The following is a 19,732-nucleotide window of genomic DNA, read 5'->3' on the forward strand; positions in this document are numbered from 1 at the left end:
TGAGGCCAATTTTCTGGACCTGGGGAGTAGATGGAAGAGTCAAACCTAAGAAAGGCTGAGGAGCTTTCCAAATGTCTTAAAAGCAAACAAGGAGAAATGTATGTGAGCAGTGGTGAAATTATCACACAAGTCTCCACAGGCACGATGGGCTTTTGAATCCGCAGTGTGTGGACTCAGAGGGTACTCACTAAGACAAGGTATGTGAACTGCCAGCATGATTTGAACGTTCCAGAAGGCAGTCATGAAACTTCCTGTTAGAGGAAGACCTAACTCCGTGGGACCTCCTGCCTGCCTTCCCGCTGGGCTCCAACTCCCGCCATCGCCATCCTCGTTGGGCTCTGCTCCTGTCTTACTCTCCTTCATCTTGTCGCCCTCCCTTGTCCTGATGGTTTGTCTTCTCATCGTCGTCAACCCCCAAGGTGGTGAATGTCTATTTTTACATTTTCTCTCTTTCGGATCAACTTCCTGCATTGACTCTTGGCCATTTTCAAACCATTCTGCACACTGCTATTAGAAAGGTCTTGTTAAAATGCAATTGTGAACCTGTTTCTCCCCTTATCAAAACATCAGGACAGTGAAACTATTCTGTGTGATACTGTAATGGTGACTGTACATATCATACATTTATCAAAGCCCATAGAATGCACAACAGCTGGAAACTGGAAACTCTGAAATGTTTGTTCAGAGCCAAACCCAAAACAGCTGTAAAAAAATAAAGTCTGTTGAAACAACAGCAGTGACATTGCAATTGGCTTCCCATTGTGTTTAGGATAAATGCATTATCATTGTCACTACAGTGAGGGCAAGGCACTGGGCCCTTGCACATGCTGTCCCCCTTTGCCTGGAATGTTCTCCTCTGTCCTCCCACCCCCATCTCTAATTCTTACTCGGCCCCATAGGCACCAACCCAAAAAAGCTTCTCCTGATTCCCCGGACTGGGCCAGGTTAGGTCCTCCTCATAAAAGCTTCTTGTTCAATATCTACCTTCTACCATAAGATTCCCATCCATCTGGCAGGACAATCTCTCACCTGCCCATGGCTGTGTCCCCAGCAATTAATGTAGAGGCACTCGATACCTTTTTAAGGAATGCCTGAATAAAACAATTAAACATGTACAAAAAATCACTACATCCATTTCCTCTTTAAAGCACTTGAACTTGGAAGACAGGCGTATTTACTTCATCCTATAGATACAGAAAACTGGAACTCAGAAAAGTTAAATGACTCCTTAAAAAGTGATCGAGCTATGGGGCGCCTGGGTGGCTCAGTTGGTTAGGCGTCCAACTTCAGCTCAGGTGATGATCTGGTGATTCATGGGTTCGAGCCCCGCATCAGGATCTGTGCTGACAGCTCAGAGCTCGGAGCCTGCTTGGGATTCTGTGTCTCCCTCTCTCTCTGCCCCTCCCCTGCTCGCGCTCTGTCTCTCTCTCCAAAATAAATAACATTAAAAAAAGTGGTAGAACTCAGATTTGAATTCGTGTATTTTAAATTCACATCCAATATGCCTTTCATTATTCTACAGTGCCGGTCGCCAACAGTTAAAATGTATCAGACACTTAAATCTATTAAATACATTTGTTCTAATGGAGCTTTTGTGAGCAATCAGGGATTTTACCGCTCCTATTACAGCTAAGACACTATGATTTCAGCAAAGTGTCTATGTCATCTGTGCAAGCTTCCCCCACTTGGTTCCTAGCTGTATGCATATATACACCCAGAATTGTATGCATAACGTACACGGGCATGAGTATGTACCTATGCTAAATCGGCGACACGGTTTATAATTTACAAAAATATCTTAAACATCCTGTGTATGTCCTACAGATTAACAGTTGGCTTGCGGACTTTATTAAGTATACTCAGTGTGGCAGATGGCCCCTATTTTAAAAGGTTAAAAAATGATAGTCTGAGTGTGTATAGAGCTATTGGAGAAAGAGGGAACGTCTGACAACCGTGGCCCCATCCAGGAGGGTTTGAGGAGAGGCCGGAGAAGAAGGACCTCATCAAGAGTCCCTCCCTGGAGGTTGCAGTCACTGAAAACTACCAAAAGTCTGGTAGTTAAATCAAAAAGTTTGGACACTTAAATTAAATAAGTTAGTGTTCAAAGAAGACTGACTCCTACTGGTGTTGCATTAGATATTTATTCCAATAGGAACAACCAGGGCAGATGTTAAAAAAAAAAAAAAAAAAAAAAAGCCAACATAGAGGCAAATATTCCAAAACAAATGAACTTTGAGGGCAAGCAAATATTAAATCATTTTCAAATCTCCTTGAGGACCTGTCGTGAGTCTGGTTCGTACAAGACATCATGGTTAAAGCCCGAGTCCTGGGGCGCCTGGGTGGCTCAGTTGGTTAAGCGTCCGACTTCAGCTCAGGTCACGATCTCACGGTCCGTGAGTTCGAGCCCCATATCAGGCTCTGGGCTGATGGCTCAGAGCCTGGAGTCTGCTTCCAATTCTGTGTCTCCCTCTCTCTCTGCCCCTCCCCAGTTCATGCTCTGTCTCTCTCTGTCCCAAAAATAAATAAACGTTAAAAAAAAAAAATTTAAAGCCTGAGTCCTGAAAATCTCTTCCTTCAGGGATTCGATAATAATATCACCATTTCACTGATTTTGCATTTTATTACGAGCACTTGAACCCAGAAAACATTTTCTCACACTGAGAAAAAGTGTTTATTCTTCGTATTGTAAATCTAACCTACGCCAGATATCCCTTACTTCAGATATTACCACGTATTCAGGCCACGGCAGCCAAGCTGCATAAAATAAAAATGAACACATGATAGCTCATCAAAATAGCGGCAGTGGTTGTGCGTTTCAATATGACCTCAAAATCTATAATGTCGCGAGCGGTCTTCTGGTAGCTGGAGGTGGGATTAACGTTTGTTTTTAGTATAAAACTTTAAAAAAGGTATTTCAAACAAAATATTTTGAAACACTGTCAGGCAAAAAGGACACAAAAAGACATTTCAGACTGTCTTTTCTAGTATAAATATGCCCTAGGGTACTCTCAGGGATAGGTAAAAATCTTCCCCTCCCTGGTCTTCTGGAGAGTCTAGCCCCCCAGATTCTGCTGTGATCATGCAGGGACTGACTTTTCGCTGCTAATATGTGTAACTCACAAGTAAGAGTAGAGGGTAAAATGTTTATAGCAGCACTATCGACAATAGCCAAAGTATGGAAAGAACCCAAATGTCCATCGATGGATGAATGGATAAAGAAGATGTGGTATATATATACAATGGAGTATTACTCGGCAATCAAAAAGAAGGAAATCTTGCCATTTGCAACTACGTGGATGGAACTGGAGGGTATTATGCTAAGCGAAATTAGAGAAAGACAAAAATCATATGACTTCACTCATATGAGGACTTTAAGACACAGAACAGATGGACATAAGGGAAGGGAAACAAAAATAATATAAAAACAGGGAGGGGGACCAAACAGAAGAGACTCACAAATGTGGAGAACAGAGGGTTACTGGAGGGGGTTGTGGGAGAGGGGATGGGCTAAATGGGTAAAGGGCATTAAGGAATCTACTCCTGAAATCATTGTTGCCCTCTATGCTAACTAATTTAGATGTAAATTAAAAGAATAAAATTAATTAAAAAAAAAGAATGATAAAAAAAAAGAGTAGCTGGTAAGAGTAATGGTGAGGGTCGGACATAACAGCTCACGGGTCCCCCTGGTCTCGGTGCGAGCCGCCATCAACCACGTAGCCAGCAGCATTTCGTAACAGGCATTTGGTTCCTCTTGTATGGTTTTTCCTGGATGTCATTTTAAAATGTTTTTAATACTTTAGCGCTTCATTTAAAATGATTTCAGATATAGAGAAAAGGTGCCAAATAGTAAGGGAATGTTTGGGATAGCCCTTATCCCAATTCCCCAAACGTTAAGATTTTCTTTGACCCACAAGATAATTCTCGAAATCAGGAGGTGAGACTGATTCGCTACTGGCGTCTAATCTATAGGCGCTCTTCAAATTTCACCAAGCATCTCATGAGGTTTTTCTAATCTGAGATCCAATTCGGGATCACCCATTGCATTTGGTTGTCATTTACCCTGGAACAGTCCTTTGGTCTTCCTTTGGTATGACCGGGACACTTTCCAAGAGTCCCGGTCAGTTATTTTGGATGATATTCCTCAATTTGGGCTTGCCTGCTTTTTCTTTGTAAGCAGAGTCAGATTCTGAACTCTGGGCAGACACACCGCGGACGTCACGTGTGTATTTAGTGTGCCTCGTTAGGGAGAGCTCAATATCAATTTGCCTGTCCCACTCCTGGTGAGGCGACTTTGACCACTTGGTTAGGTTGCCAGCCCCTTCACTGCAAAGAGATTATTTTTCTCTTTGTAAGTACTAGTGGCTTGTGGGGAGACACCTTGAGGTAATGTAAACTTCCTGTTTCTCATCATACTCTTGCCCATTAATTTTAGCCTCCACTGATGATTCTCCCTTGAAGCGATCATCTCTGTGGGGTTTGCCAAACAGTGGTTTTCCATTCTTCATTTCTTCTACGTTTGTTAGTTGAATATCCACTCAACGAAGAGCTTCCCCTTCTGCACTGGTTTCTTTATTTAGTACGGAACTGTGCATGTAGTCCTAGTTCCATTAGCTACGAGGGCGGGGAAACAAAAGCACCCCAATACCAATGAGGAGCTCTAGTGCCCCAAACTTCTGTCCCACTCAGATCCAGTCCTAGGGCAGGGTAAGTACCAGAGAAGCCTGCAATGTCTTGAAGTGGCAGAAAATAAGGAAGATCTGAAGAAATGATGGGGACCTAACAAAAGGACGAGGACCCAACTCATTTCTCTTCATGGTCAAATCAGGGACAATTTGAGAAAAAGAACGAATGCCAATGGATTATGACCCATAACCAGGGCCCAAATTGATATTTTAAAAAGTAACTGGATATACTTTTAGCTGACGTATCTCACTGATTCACATTCTCAGAAACCATGGCATTTTAATAAAATATTTGTATTCTGGGCAAGTTTAGTTTCTTGACTGCACTAGAAAGAAGCTACTTACGATGCTTTAGCATAAGATGGCAGATGGAGCTTATCCATTTCCTTAGCTTTTCAAGGTTCACCTTGAATGAAGGTGAAGGTCAGAATGTAGTTTCTTTTTAATTAAACAGAATTCTGAAGGACAGAATGTAGTTTCTTTTTAATTAAACATAACAATTCTAGAAAACACAAAAAGTCCCAATAACGGACCAGAAACTGTGTGGAATTCATGGCAATATGAAAGCAGGTGTGAAATGGGCTTAAAGGTGGTGGAGAGAGCTAATTCAGATCATGTTCAATTGCATCTAATATTCTTAAATGCAGACGAATCATACCTTTAATAAATTAATTGCCAAATTGGTGCCCAGATGGAGAATGAATACTCTTTCGATTCTCTGGTTCTCAAACCATGCCTTGAGTGAAGACTTTAAAACTTGACTTTGTTATTTTCTTTCATTAAGCTTTCCAGCACCATCAGAAGTAACCAGCTGATCCCACCATGCTAAGATTCCTCCTGCCCTTAAACTGATCTATAGCCTTCCCTTCAAATTAAGCTCCGAACTTGAAATAAGCATGATTAGTAACTTGAATGTGGTGCAGTGAAAAGAATACAGGATTTGAATTGATAAATTTGTGTTTGAACCTGGTATCTATCACTTACAGTCTGGGCTGTGGATAAATCTTTTAAACTCTCGGAGCATCTGTTTTTTTCACCTGTTTCTCCTAACCCCACTTTTCTTCCCTCTCCTCTTCTACTCCTGGTCTGCTAGGTTTGTAGAGGTAACATAACACAGAGGACCATAATATGGGCTTTAAAGTTAAATCACCTAAATTCCGATCCTATCTTCCTGCTTCCTAGCTTGGGGACCTTGAGCTATTTTGTGCCTCCATTTCTTCATAATAAAATGACAGCAATGATAATAGAACATCCCTCAAAGAATTACTATAAGGATCTGTTTGAATGGAATAGAGCCATTTGTTGGAGAAAAATATCCATTCTCACTAGGGGGTGCCTGGGTGGCTCAGTCGGTTAAGTGTCTGACTTTGGCTCAGGTCCTGATCTCACCGTTCAGGATCAGGATCAGGAAAGGATATTGTTTAAAATTGCTCAGATTTGGGGCGCCTGGGTGGCTTGGTTGGTTGGGCGTCCGACTTCGGCTCAGGTCACGATCTCACGGTCCGTGAGTTCAAGCCCCGCATCAGGCTCTGTGCTGACAGCTTGGAGCCTGGAGCCTGCTTTGGATTCTGTGTCTCCCTCTCTCTCTGCCCCTCCTCTGCTCATACTTATGTGCCCCAGTCCATACTTTTGGGATCTTAATGGTAGTTCTCATATTCTTTTTCTCATACTTAAGATGACAGGCTAATATGCACCTACTTAACCATCCTTACTATGAATGAAACCATCTTCCAACCTTTCCCTCCAAAATATCTTGTGCATCTGGGCAACACTGACATCCTACTGAGAGACAGCAGAGGAAATGGGAAGGAAAAGCATGAAAGACAAGGTGGCTAGTTTTTTTTATAGTCCTCGTGTCTACAACTGGTCATAAGCCTCGAGCTGGAATTTACAACTTCTTTTTCTACTATTCACTCCATTTTCTCTCTGCCTTCAGCTATGGCCTCAATTGGCTGAGGCTATTACTAAGTGACCCAGACTTTGCTTCCCAAATGCTCTTGCCCCTTGGTTTGTTTTTGTTTTTGTTTTTGTTTTTGTTTTTGTTTTTTTTGGTGGTATAAGTTGCCAACGCCTTCTGTTTTTTACAGCTCAACAGGACAGTGTAGGGAAGCTTCCTAAGGGACTGCCTGGCTCCATTCATACTGACCCATGTTCATTTTCCTTTGATGGTCAGAATCCAACATCCTGCCATTGATTGCCTTCCATTGCATGGCATGAGGAAGGTCACAAACTTGGTGGCAATCTTAACTTCCAGATCAACAGAGTGAACACCGTGACCCCAGGGAATGAACTCCCTTTTTTATTTTTTTCAACTCTAATCCAGGAATGCCTAGAGGCCTGGAGATAAGACCTGAACATTTTGCAAGTAAGTCACTAATTGTAATAGCACAAGAAGCCACCCCCACTTCTACCCCGTGGTATCTGGATTCTTGTATTCTGGCTGTGAAAAAAAGAATAGCGATAAAAAGCGTATACTACATCCTATACGAGGAAACTTCAACTTCGTGCAATGTCTCCCCGGCGCTGTAATTAACTGAGTCTTTAACACATTAATTTGTATGTTCTCCAAGACTGTCTAGGGAAAAGGATGCATGCTGGGGCAGAGATTGCTATCTGTACCCGTCATGCCTTTTTTATTTTGGGTATTCTGACACTTTGACGTTTGAAGACTTACTGACCCCGAAGAGACTGTTCCTGCCAAATTAGCTAGTTTTTAGAGATAGTAAAAGACTAGTCTCTGAGGTCCTTTTCATACGCAAGCCAACCAACCCAGAGCCCACACTCCACTCCCCCCACCCCCCCCAAGCCCCGCCTCTTATATCTGGCTGTTCCATTACAGGCCAGGCTTCCCCTGCCCTGGTCATCTCAGAGCCAGGCGTCAGACAACTAGGGACAACCCCTATACCTCAGAGCTTGCTGAAATCATTCAAACCAGCCAATCCTGAGTGAGCCCTCTTATCCCGCCTCACAGGAGGCCACAAGAAAGACCGTCAACAATGATTTCGCTCTTGCTCTCTGTCTCCTGGCTGACCCTGGTGCATCCCCGTGTGACGCCCCATCCGCATCCCATGGTTTGGGGGGCTGTAGGAAACAAGCTGTCTTTTCGGTGGCAATTGTCTCCCAATCTGTTGGCCTCACCATCCCTGACTAATAACGAAACCTACATTTTAAAACATCATCCGTATCAGCTCCCTGCCTTCATTTGCTCACTGTAAAGTGAGTTCCTCGAACAGGAGCCATATGGTGGAAGACACTATCATGGTGAATAATCGGGATTGTGTTCCACATGGAAGCACGGCAGGAAACTAAGACAAATTTAAATCTAGAATAGATGTCGAGAATACATATAAATCTAGAACGAATCCCTTTTTCCTCAAAGGCAGAAGGGGTAAAAAATAAAACCTGCCTCTAGGTCAGCTAGGTGCCCGTGGGGTAAGGTGTTGTACTCAATTTTCTTCCTGCTGGGAAGTAGCTGGGGAAACCCAAAAGCTCAGTTCAGTTTTAGAGCCCATGGGACCCCCTGTCCCTCCTGCTTTCATGGCCACTTGATTCAGGAACCCACTGCGCGAGCGCTGGATTGGCTGAGCAAAGAGATGTGTGGACATTCCTCTTGTCCACCTGAGTATTTAAGGACCCTCTGCAGGGGGGACTTTTATAACCCATCACCTTGAAAAATCAAATTCGGAATTCAGTTTTCAGCTGTGTCTCCCCCTGGCTACCACAAGTAAGGGATTCTTTGAAGACGACCAAAGAAACGACTTCGTCTTCAAAGACATCTGTATTAGTTATCTATTGCTGTGTAACAAATTACCCAAAACTCAGTGGCCTAAAGCAACAAATATTTCTTACCTTGTAGCTTTCTTGTGGGTCATGAATCCAAGTGGCTCAGCTAAGGGTGTCTGGCTCAAGGTTTTTCGTGATATTTCAGTCAGGCTGTGGGCTTGAGCTCTGCCTTCATCAAAAGACTCACTTGGGTTGGTGGGAGGAGTCTGCATCCAAGCTTACTCCTGTGGTTGTCGACAGGACCTGGTCCCTAAACACATGGGACTCTCCACAGGGTTGCCTCATGATATGTCGCTCGGCTCCTTCCAGGTGAGCCATCCAAGAGAGGAAGAGATTGCACCCAAAATGGAAGCCACAATGTTTTTACAACCTCATCTTAGAAGTGGCATCCCATCACCTTTGCCATATTCCATTCATTAGAAATGAGTCAACAAATCCAGCCCACACTCAAGGGGAGGGGATCATACAAGGTATGAATATCAGAAGATGAGGATCAGTGAGGCCACCCTGGAGGCAGCCGACCGCACACTATGCGTTGAGTTGAGTTCAAAACCTTGAGCTTTTTGATTTCTTTCATTAAGCTTTCAAGCGGTTAGAAATAACCAGTCTATCTCACATTCTGATATTCTTTTTTTTTTTTAATTTTTATTTATTTATTTTGAGAGAGAGGCGGAGAGCAAGGGAGAGAGAGAATCCCAAGCAGGTTCCATCTTGCCAGAGGAGAGCCCAATGTGGGGTTCGGTCCTATGAACTGTGAGATCATGAACTGAGCTGAAGTCCAGAGTCGGACACTTAACTGACTGAGCCAGCCAGGCGCCCCATAACATTCTAATATCCTTTCTGTCCTTCATATTGGTCTACAGCAGGAAGCTTGCCTTCAGTGGCTTTTCATTTCAGATGAACATCGATAAGAATGGAAGAAAATGCTCCACCAGGGCATCCCATGAACTGCTTCACCTTCTGATGTCAACTGGATCCTTACGTCACCAATCCTAGATGCCCATTTTCTCAGCGCTCTATCACCTACAGCCATTTCTGATACTATCTGTAGCACTAGTTAGGGTTTTGTTTTTTTTTTTAACAGAACAACAACAACAACAAAACCCAGCATAAATGTTAGCTACTGTAAGCAAATGGGAAATTAAAGTTATTTATTAGCTTTGAGAATTTCTGGGAGTGCCAGAGAACCATAGCTGGCCAAGAAAAATGCCCCAATGTGGCACAGGACTGATTTCGCAGGGAACAACTACCACGAGCTCCCACCATTCAGCTAATTTGACGATGCACACTGCGCACCAGAAATTCTGCCATGCCGGCCAAGGACAGTCTGTTTGCTCCAGCAGACAATGAACTTCCCCTGCTCGCATCGTGCATGGCCATCTCCCAGACTTACCTGGCAGGAAGTTTGGCAAATACAGCTTGCCTTCCAGCCTCTGTAGTACAGAGCAAAGTTGGAATCGATATTGAGTACAGCGATTTGCCGTATCTGTAGCAATGGGCAGAGAAACTAGACTAGTGGCTAGCCTATAAGTAAGCCCTGAATAAATTCTTACATTTTATGTTTTTATTTTATTTTAGGGAGGCAGAGAGACCACAAGCAGAGAAAGGAACCAGAGGGAGAAAGAGGCAGAGACAGAGAGAGAATCTTGAGCAGGCTCCATGGCCAGTGCACGGCCTGATGAGGGGCTCAATCCCACCACCCTGGGATCACGACCTGAGCCAAAATCGAGGGTTGGATGCTCAAAGGACTGAGTCACCCAGGGACCCCTAACATTTTTTACATACTGTTTTTCCCACTTCACTAACCTGACGCATTTTAATGCTACATCCTTCCTCATATCACTGAAGGCTTTAAGGCAAAAGATGCATTTGTCTGTAAAAACAAAAACTGTATATATATATATATATATATATATATATATATATATCAGACAGAACATGAGCGGGAGAGGAGCAGAGAGAGAGGGAGACACAGAATCAGAAGCAGGCTCCAGGTTCCGAGCTGTCAGCACAGAGCCCGATGCGGGGCTCGAACTCACGAGCTGAGAGATCATGACCTGAGCCCGAGTCAGATGCTTAACCGACTGAATCACACAGGCGCCCCTAAACAAAAAAACTATATAAAGATGCAGACAGAAAAGAAGGAAGTTGCCTCTATAGTGCGCCTGTTAGGGGCTGTGTCTCACACCGCAGTTTTTCACAAATGCCGTCTCTTGTGGCTATGAAAATTCTTAAAGACATATCTTACCCAGGGAACCAAGAAAGGAATAAAATAAATAAGCCTTTCTGGGGCAGCTCCTTGTCCAACTCTTCCCCTATAGGGTTAATTTTTTTTTTTTTTCTTTTGGTGCTCTCACCTGGCTGTCATTGAGACATGCCCAAGGTCACTGTGAATAATGAAATATTTAAATCTACTCAGCCCCAGAATAATTTTCTGACGTGACCTCACAGGGTATTCAGCAGCTCGGCTCTGGTTAAGTAAAGATTATGCCTAAGCCTTAATTCAGTTTCTGATCACTAAATGTGAACACAGAGGGAACAGGAAATACTTTCCTACCACATATATACTGAAAGAAGCGGGTCTTGGGAATGACCCCACAGAACTGGGCATCGGTGGTCCAGGCACATTTCTTACCTGTACCAAGCTATGGCATAGCCAGGAACAGGTAGGGTGTTGTGAAGTGTCAATCCTCTGAGTCCTTGGGGCTGAGTCCTTGGGGCTGAGTCCTTGGACTTTGGGGCACCCTGACCTCCAGAATTAGCCGCCCCCAGCCAGGAGCAGCCTCATCAGCTTTTTTAAAAATGTTTGTTTTTGAGAGAGAGAGAGAGAGAGAGAGAGAGAGGGAGCAAGCAGGGGCGGGGCAGAGAAAGAGGGAGACAGAATCCCAAGTGGACCCACGCGGTCAGCACCGAGCCTGACGCAGGGCTCGAACTCGCAAACTGTAAGATCGTGACCTGAGTGGAAACCAAGAGGCAGGCGGTTAATTGACTGAGCCACCCACGCACCCCTGTGGAAAGTGGTTCCTATGGCACATAATGTGGAGGAGGGTGGGAGACACTGTCATGGGCACCTGCTGGTGTCTTTCCCTGATGAATCTTCCTATAGAGTATATGCAGTCTCACACCTCACATGCTTTGAGGGTGTCAGAGAGGGATCTGGTGCGGAGAATGAGCTTGGGAAAGCCACGTGAGAGAGAAACGCTCTGTATCACCACATTAAAGACATTCATTTGGCCAGAGATTAATTAACCCCGAGAAAACATTTTCTTTTATGATTGCTGAGACCTTTTGTGACATACACACCAGTGAAGGAAATCTATTCTCTCATTATTTCTCCCTAAAATGTGCCAGAACGCTACTCCGCCACTAATTACCTGTAGGGCCACGGACAAGTTATTGAATGGACGGGGTTTCTGCTTCTTTGCAAGCTATCGGACCATATGACGTCAACGGTTATTTCTAGTTCTAAAATTCCACGGATCCGCATGAAAGCTAAAAATGTTGTCCATGTGCTAAAACCGGGGAGAAGAATGGTTTTATTTTTTATGTGTGGTTATTTTTTGAGAGAGAGCAAGCAGGGGAGGGGCAGAGAGACGGGGGGACAGAGGATCTGAAGCAGGCTCTGTGCAGAGAGCAGAGAGCCCGATGCGGGGCTCGAGCTCACGAACTGCCGGAAAATGCCCTGAGTCAGATGCTCAACCGACGGAACCCCCCAGGCGCCCCAAGAATGGTTTATTTTCTTTTAGTGGCACGAGGGCCTTCAATTAAATTTATTATTTTGAATTGGAACAAATGATATCCCAGGAGGAAATAGTGGCTTTCTGCTTACCCCAAGCGAAGTAATCATTATAAAAAGCATTAATATTTTCCTGTAATTTCCTTCTCGAACGCTTGCAAGAAATTACGGATTCATTTTAATCATCCAACATCGTGTTTATCACATTATTCATTTCGTATTTAGCATCGAAATTAAGCGAATGCATTCTCACAGGTAAATGCGTTTGTTTCACACTGTGTATGACATACTGTGGCATTAGCATTGCAAAACATAAATAGCGATGGCGTTAGTGCTCATTTTCTTGAGCTCGGAAAGGAGGTAGAGAACACCAAAGGGGATTTCGATGCACGGCCTCATCTGTGCCGGAAGCCAGACCACCTGCAAGACTGGGAGCCTTCAAGGCCGAGAAGCTGAAGGCTGGGTTTGACGAGATTGGCAAAGGCTCCTGAACTTGCAGGGAGAAAGCATTAACAGGTGTAAGCCAGACCCTCCGTCCCCCTTGGCTAATGTGAAAGTACCCCTGCCTGAGAGACCACTCTTCCACACTCTACAGCTGGAGGGTTCTGACTCACATGGCGTTTCGCAGACTCCTGACGCACCTGCTCACTAGTATGAGGACCTCTGCTTCCAGACCCTCCCCAGAGCCACAGTGCTCGGAGATCATGGTGGGGATCGGGGGCGCTCATTTCTTTTCCCAACCATCGTTCTTGGGCAACTGATCACATACCACCAAGATGAGTAAGACAAGACTCCACTGGAGAATCTCGGCAGCGAGTCAAATGGGAAACTGGTGTGGGGGTGGGGCAGGGGCCAAAAACGTAAACTGGGACAAAAATGCAACAGTGCCACAGGTCCAGGTTCAGCCATCAGGCCATCGTCGCCTAGAAAAATCGGGAGTCGGCAAACGTTTTCAGCAATGAAGCTGTAAAGGCCGGTGGCCACAAGGGCCAGGTTTGTAGGTCATTAGTTTCCATCCACAGCCACTCGTCTCTGTTCCTGGAGCAGAAAGAAGGCTGACTGGGGAGGGGGTTGAGCGGGCACGTCATTTATTGCCAAGGCATCAAGTCGTAACAATGCCGCAGAAGGCCGTGGGAGGGGGGCGGCCGCCACACTGCTCCGTGTGTCTCTGGCAGTGTGTGGATCCGAGGTCGAGAATTAGGGGAGGTCGCCGGGTTTACACCCAGCCTTGGAGGGGCTCACGGTTCAGGCGGCTGCGCATTCTGAAGATCGATCCGAGTAAATCTGAAAAATAAACGCCTGTAAGAGAAATCACTAGCCCAGCCATATCCCTTCCCGGCCGGGGTTGGGACGGTCCCTGGGAAATCTCCCGGGTCCAACTGCGGAGGTCATTTGGGATGCCCCGCCCCCAACCTCATGCAAATCCATCAGTCCCCGGACAGGGGAGAGAGGCTCAGGTGATCACGTAACTGGGATCAGTTACACATGGTGGCGTGTAACCTCACTTCCTCTGAGAAGGGAGGAAAGGAAAAGAGATACATGGAGTATGAAAGAAACCTGCTCGGCATTGGATACAAAGAAGACAATTTTCCTTTCAGTTCCCAGTTCCCTTGTTGGCTGCTGTCGGTGGCGTTGCTGTTGTTTTTCTGATTCAGCTACATTGCAAGTGTCACCTCGGAGGCTTAATCCTCGAAGCATAAAAAATCTGACGAGGCGCCGCAGACAGAGGCAACCTTCCTGCAGAAGGGAGAGAAGGGGTGTTGGTGGCACCCTGGATCCCCGGTCCCTGGTCTTGGTGGAGGGGGACGGAGCATTGGGTGCGTTATGACCTGCCTGCCCCCTACCGGATGCAATCTGTGGTCAAGAGCGTTAGCGCAGCGGTGAGATGGAACTCCTTGCTCAGGACAGCGTTTTAACAAAACGGAGAGAGTTTGTACAGCATTTTGTTCTTGTCTAAGCATGCTTAGAGCTAGAGTCATCAACGGGAGCCCAGTTCGGAGATCCAGAAAGAAAAAGCATTTTATCCAGAGGGGAACTGAGCTACTGACTTTTCTCAGGGATGCTCTTAGTAGTCTGTGGAGTCAGGGCTAGGATGCCAACGCCACGGCCGTTTTCCTACAACTCACAGAAAGAACCACAGGGTCTTAGCCCCCTCCTGCAGGAAGAGAGTAATCACAAAAGTGTCTTGCCTTCAATGTGACACCGCGCTCCTGCAGCTGTAAGACCGTTTTGCTTCTCCTGTGTGGCCCTCTCCACAGGGTGGAGGAAAGAAGGGGGGGAGGGGGCTAAGACGAGGAGTGTTGGGAGGCCAAGGCAGAAAGGAGAAGCACTAAGAAAACTGTCACCAGACTGGCTTCCTCGGAGTCCTAGGGTTTGGAACAGCCACTATGGAAAACAGTATGTCAATTCCTCAAAAAGTTACAAAAGCGTTACTGTCTGACCCGGCAATGCCTCTTCTGGCTGTATGCACAAAGGATGGAAAGCAGGGACCTGAACGCATATCCCCACATCCATATTCACAGCAATATTATTTACAACAAAAAAAGGTAGAAGCCAGGGTGCCTGGGTGGCTCAGTGGGTTGGGCGTCGGACTTCGGCTCAGGTCATGATCTCCTGGTCTGTGGGTTCGAGCCCCGCGTCAGGCTCTGTGCTGACAGCTCAGAGCCTGGAGCTGCTTTGGATTCTGTGTCTCCCTCTCTCACTGCCCCTCCCCCGCTCAGACTCGGTCTCTTTCTCTCTCTCAGAAATAAATAGACATTAAAAAAAATAAAAAGGAAGGAAATTCTGATGCAGACTACAACATGGATGAACTCCGAAGACGTGCTAAGTGAAATTAGCCAGTCACGAGAGGGCCAATACTGTGATTCCACTTACAAGAGGTACTTAGAGGAGTCACATTCGTGGAGACAGGAAGTAGGGTGGTGGCAGCCGGGGGCTTGAAGTCAAGGAGGAATGGGGAGTTAGTGTTTAACGGGGACAGAGTTGAAGTCCGGGAAGATGAAAAGTTCTGGAGGTGGGTGAGGATGATGTTTACAGAGCAGTGTACATGTGCCTCATGCCGCTGAGCTATGCACTTAAAAATGATTAAAATGGTAGATGGTGGGAGCCCCTGGGTGGCTCGGTCAGTTAGGTGCTGACTTTGGCCCAGGTCATGATCTCACATTTCATGAGTTCGAGCCCTGCATCAGGCTCCCTGCCGTCAGTACGGAGCCCGCTTTGGATCCTCTGTCTCCTTCTCTCTGTGCCCCTCCCCTGCTCACTCTCTCTCTCTCTCAAAAATAAATAAATATTAAAAATTACATAAAAAACTTTTAATGTTTATTTATTTTTGACAAGTGGGGGAGGGGCAGAGAGAGAGAGAGAGGGAGACACAGAATCCGAAGCAGGCTCCGGGCTCCGAGCTGTCAGCACAGAGCCCGACGCGGGGCTTGAACTCACGAACTGCGAGATCATGACCTGAGCTGAAGTCAGACGCTTAACCAACTGAGCCATCCAGACGCCCCATTCAATGATGACTTATGGAGCAATTCCTCTGTTTCAAGTTTTCCAACCAGCAAGCCGAGTAGACAAAAAGGCCCTGAGGCAGGCATTCGCATTGTGAATGTTTTCCGTATTTTCACGGATTCTGAAGCTTTTCAGTTGGGTCCATTCAGTGTCAACATTTTATTCCCCTTCGTGGATATAACATAATTTATTTGATAATCTCTTTTTTAGGGATAGCCACGTTGTTCTTTTTTTTTTTTTTTTTTCTTGGCACCAAGAATATAGCAGAAAAATTCTTATTTATAAATCCTTGGTCACATCCGTTTTTCACTACTGTTTACTCAGTGCCTATCAGAATGTCTGGCAGATGGTCAGAGCTCCATACACATTTGTTGAATAAGTAAATAAAATCGATGACTATGATCTTAGGATAATATAAAAGTGGTTAACTTACATAGTATCTTGAAGCCTAACTGTTCTAAAAGCTTCACAGATACTAATTCCCTGAATCCTCCCCACCGCCCTTTGAAACAGATACCTATCAGAATACCTATCATATGAGTGAGGAAACAGAGGCACAGAGTGATTGAGTAACTCACACAAGGTCGCAGACCTAATATGTCCGAGGACACCTGCCTTTAGAGCCTGTGATCTTAACTACTCTGCAATCGATCAAAAATTTATCAGGCTGTGAGTTGTGTGGTATGTTTCCACATACTCACCATGTGACATAAATTTGGGGGAAAACAGTGTTTTTGTTCACATAAAGGGTCAGCTGGCAGCTGAGAGGGCTCTGCCTCAGTCGTATGGGGACCGAGGCTCCTTCGATCCCGTGGTTCTGTGCCTCCAGGGCCTTTGCTTCCTGTACTGGATCCTTTGCACGTACCTCCTGCTTAGGAAAAGACAGTTAGGAGGCCGGTCCAGGGCTGGGACTCACATGTATCTTTTCAATCCCCTCGCATGCTTGAGCTCGGACCGTTGCCAATGGAAACCGAAATATAGATTAGTGGTGAGGCCAGGACATGGAAAGAATCTTAAAAAGAACTTGGTCATCTGGGCCATGGTCTGCCCTTCTGATCGCCAATGATTTATTTCTCTTCTCTTTTTCTTTTCCACGTGGGACAAACTTAACCTTTCCGTGGGGAACAACTCGAAGACCCACCCAGTCGCTGGAGATTAGGATGAGCCCTCCTCCTATGCAGAACCCTGTGCGGCTGCTCATGACCCCAGAAACCTGTGAATTCAAAAGACAGGTTGTCTTCCCCTCCTCACATCCAATAGCTAATTGTGGACCAGGGACAGGATAACACAGTAAAACTCCCATTCAACAGAGGGGAGAACACGGACACACAGAGCAGCCACCTGCTCGTAGCAATTTTGAAACCCCAGCAGGTGGGCGTTATAAAGTCACCCTACCCTGGGGACAGGGGAGGTTCCTCAATTACACCAGGTTATGTTCGTTGGAAGGAACCCATTGGTGCATTTTTCTCCATGGCAACATCTAAAATTCGTATTCATGAGTTGGCCACCCCGGAGTTGTTGTAAGATACTGTGTATTGATAGAAAATTTGAGGTGTAGTAAGGCCAACGGATCAGGAGACCACGGCCATTGAAAAGAGAGTTTGTTGCTCACAGATCTCAGGAGGAGGGGACACACTAAGCCAGGGGGGACACATAGGAAAGCACCAGGGTCAGCCGGGAGGCAGAGGGAGTGAGAGGAGACATGGCCGAGAGCCTTTACGGTGGTTTCCACTAGAAGAAATGGGGGAGGCAGGGCAAGCTGGAATAGTTTCAGGAGACTGGGTGTGTGGGCCGTTTCCGGTTGTCTGGGACCCGGCCCTGGGCGATTAGGACGGGGGCATAGTGTCCCGAAGAGTGAAAACCTGACAGAGGAGGTGGCTGGAGGCATGGGCTCTGGACTGGTTAGCTTGCATTCGAAAGGCAGCCTTTTGAGTTGTTTACTGTGTCCAGCAATCAGCTAACCCTGGGTGGGGCAATCCTTGCTGGGTTGGCATCACAGCACAGAAACTAGAAGACGAGGTTAGGATAGGAGACCGCCCAACTGTGACAGGGCAAATGTGAAGACTCAAGAGTTGTTTTGGTCTCAAATGAAAGACCTTTATGGTCTAGTCTTCTGGTTTCTATGGTAGGACACTTTCCTCAAATCTTTAGTGGCTGCTTACTCTCTCTTTCCAGACAGTTCCATGGACCAGCAGCCCCACTGAGGGCCTTTCCTCGAAGAGCCCTCCAGTCTACCTTTTCTCTGTGCCTCCTCTGCTCTCAAGCTCATGACTACCCAGATGTAATTTTTATTTTTATTTTTTAATGTCTATTTACTTCTGAGAGACACAGCGCACGCAGGGGAGGGGCAGAGAGAGAGGGAGACACAGAATTCGAAGCAGGCTCCATGCTGTCAGCACAGAGCCCGACACAGGGCTTGATCTCATGAACTGTGAGATCTGATGCTTAACTGACTGAGCCACCCGGGCACCCCACCTGGATGTGATTTGGGGTGATCGGATCATTGCCACCATCCAAATCTCCGTTTCACTGGGAAGACTGACTAGAACTTTCCAGTCTTATCTCTTATTGTTTGGGGTCCAGAAATATCAACTTTTCGACCTTTCAGGTTTTTGAAAACAAAATTTAATGTTTATTTATTTTTGAGAGAGACAGAGAGAGAGTGGAGGAAGGGAAGAGAGAGAGGAATACACAGAATCCAAAGCAGGCTCAGGCTCTGAGTTGTCAACACAGAGCCCAATGTGGGGCTTGAGCTCATGAACCGCGAGATCATGACCTGAGCCGAAGTCAGACTTTTAACCGACTGAGCCACCCAGGTGCCCTTCCACCTTTCAGTTTTTACTTGTAGACGTTTCTCATGTCTTCTATCTCTGCCGGAAAACCAAGTGATTATTGCTGGAGGTCAGCTCTTTCCTATAATACTTTATAAAAATTACCCAATTTAGTTAATTAATAAATTAATTAATTTTTAATGCAATTTATTGTCAAATTGGCTTCCATACAACACCCAGTGCTCATCCCAACAAGTGCCCTCTTCAATGCCCATCACCCACTTTCCCCTCTCCCACACCACCCATCCACCCTAAGTTTGTTCTCTATGTTTAAGAGTCTCTTATGGTTTGCCTCCCCGCCTCTCTGTAACTTATTTTTCCTCCTTCCCTTACCCCATGGTCTTCTGTTAAGTTTCTCAAGATCCACACGAGTGAAAACATATGGAAATGTCTTTCGTTGACTGACTTATTTCACTTAGCATAATACCCTCCAGTTCCATCCACGTTGCTGCAAATGGCCAGATTTCATTCTTTCTCATTGCCAAGTAGTATTCCATTGTACATATAAACCACATCTTCTTTATCCATTCCTCAGCTGATGGACATTTGGGCTCTTTCCATAATTTGGCTGTTGTTGAAAGTGCTGCTATAAACATTGGGGTATATGTGCCCCTATGCATCAGCACTCCTGCATCGCTTGGATAAATACCTAGTAGTGCTATTGCTGGGTCGTAGGGTAGATCTATTTTTAATTTTTTGAGGAACCTCCACTCTGTTTTGCATAGTGGCTGCACCTGCATTTCCACCAACAGTGCAAGAGGGCTCCCATTTCTCCACATTCTCGCCAGCATCTATAGTCTCCTGATTTGTTCATTTTAGCCACTCTGACCGGTGTGAGGTGATATCTCAGTGTGGCTTTGACTTGTATTTCCCTGATGAGGAGTGACATTGAGCATCGTTTCATGTGTCTGTTGACCATCTGGACGTCTCCTTTGGAAAAGTGTCTATTCATGCCTTCTGCCCATTTCTTCACTGGATTAAAATTGTCTAACTTCAGATTTAGCAGGTGACTTGAACTCCCGCCATCACTTTTTCTGGAACTGAGAGCTCAGGAGGCCTGAGGTCTCCCTTCCAAGACATTCCAGGCCACAGACTCACTAAATATTGGCCACGTCTTACCACGGCCTACCACATCGATCTTCTTCTCAACCTGTCACTCAACCACTAAGTCATTGTCAAGTATTTAAGTTTTTCAT

General features: G+C 45.7%; 1 long non-coding RNA gene across 1 annotated transcript; it reads right to left on the bottom strand.

Annotated features, from left to right (window-relative positions):
* Window positions 1–12,395: 12,395 nt before the first annotated feature.
* LOC113595840 (uncharacterized) lies at window positions 12,396–14,036 on the bottom strand. The gene is made up of 2 exons (XR_003416457.2): window positions 13,741–14,036; window positions 12,396–13,485 (listed from the first exon to the last, which is right to left on the bottom strand). It is a non-coding gene; the product is annotated as an uncharacterized LOC113595840 (long non-coding RNA).
* Between the last annotated feature and the right edge of the window lie 5,696 nt (window positions 14,037–19,732).

The sequence above is a fragment of the Acinonyx jubatus genome, chromosome D2 (assembly GCF_027475565.1).
Source record: "Acinonyx jubatus isolate Ajub_Pintada_27869175 chromosome D2, VMU_Ajub_asm_v1.0, whole genome shotgun sequence".
Classification (NCBI taxonomy): Eukaryota; Metazoa; Chordata; class Mammalia; order Carnivora; family Felidae; genus Acinonyx; species Acinonyx jubatus.